The sequence below is a fragment of the Propithecus coquereli genome, unplaced genomic scaffold, assembly GCF_000956105.1.
Source record: "Propithecus coquereli isolate 6110/MARCELLA unplaced genomic scaffold, Pcoq_1.0 Scaffold421, whole genome shotgun sequence".
Classification (NCBI taxonomy): Eukaryota; Metazoa; Chordata; class Mammalia; order Primates; family Indriidae; genus Propithecus; species Propithecus coquereli.
Genome location: NW_012149964.1, coordinates 435,823 through 437,449, shown reverse-complemented (window position 1 = coordinate 437,449; position 1,627 = coordinate 435,823).

Genomic DNA, 1,627 nt, shown 5'->3' with positions numbered 1-1,627 from the left:
AGAAGATATAAATCTAAGTATTTAAAGGACCTATTATGATGCTTAAGTTGTCTACACTGGGATATCCTAATAAAACTTAGACCTTAAATAGAAATATTACATCTTCAGATCTTCTGGAGATGGGGGAAAATTTCATTTACAAAGGAAAGGAAATCAAGTTGACATAAATCTTCTCAACAGCTAGTTGCAAAGCAAGTCAACAGTGGAACTTTATTAAAAACAAAAACAAAACAAACAAAAATAATCTTAAAGAAATAAACTGTAAGCCAAAGGTTTTATATGTAACCAAACTGTCATTCTGTTTTCAAGGCTGTTGAAAACCTGTTTCAATCATTTGAAATACTCAGATAATATTTTATTCAGACACCCTTTCAGATGAATCTAGTAGAAGACTAGCTTTGTTCAATCAACACATAACTGGGGATCCTCCGGCAAAAGAACTGATGCTGAGTATTGAATACTTTCAATTACAGATCTAAGATTAAAAAGTGGAAATAAAGAAGTAAATATAATTGTTAGATGTTTTGACAAAGTAGAAATAACACATCTATAAATAAGAAATGAAGGGAAAAATAAATGAAAATAGATAAATCTCATTGATCTTACATAAGTAATAAGTGGGATACATGCAGCATTTCTAACTAGCATCCCCACTGAAATTTGCTAAGAAGATAGATCTTAAATTAAATCTTCTCAACACACAGACACACACACACACACACACACACACACACACATTGACATTCACAAATGGTAATTATGTACATGTTACAGATATGTTAAAAGTTGGTGTATGGTGATCATTTTATAATCTACGTGTGTATCAAAAAATTAAATTGCACACCTTATATATATATACAATTTTTATGTCAGAAAAAGTAATGAGTGGGAGTCAAGGGATATTATTTAAAGATGATTTTTAAATGTCAGAAGCCAAATTTAAAAAGAGGGTATAGGGCATTATAGATTGTACTAAAGATAATCATGAGAATATATATATTTATACACATATACACACATACACATATTTATATATAATCTTTCTAAATTAGCAAAAGAAAGCCAAAAAAGAGAGACCACATACAGAAGAAATATAGAAAATATAATACCAATTATTAGTACACCATAAAATAGTATGAAATATATTGCTACCAAAATAATTCATTTCTATAAAGGTAAATGAGTTTAATTCATCTATTAAAAGAAGAATTTCAGATTGACTTGGAAAGCAAAACCCACACATGGCTGATTAAGACACACCTAAAGCAAAGTAATTCAGAAAAGTTAAACATAAAATGATGAACAAATGTATACAAGGGAAATAAAAGGAATAAGTAGGAATTATGACCTGATATTAGAAAAAGTTAATTCAGACCTAAGTACACTACATTAGAAAAGAAGGACACTTTATAATGCTAGGGGCCACAATTCACAATAAAAATATAACAAGAATATATATGTATCAAATAATATAGCAAATACCTTCATAAAGCAGAAATTACTGGAAACATAAGAGTTACATGGTGAAATAGAGTCCTACTAGCAATAGAGTTGTTTAACATCTCAGTCAAAAAGAGGTCAAGTTCAGACAAAATACGTTATAATGTAAAAGATTTAAACAACACAA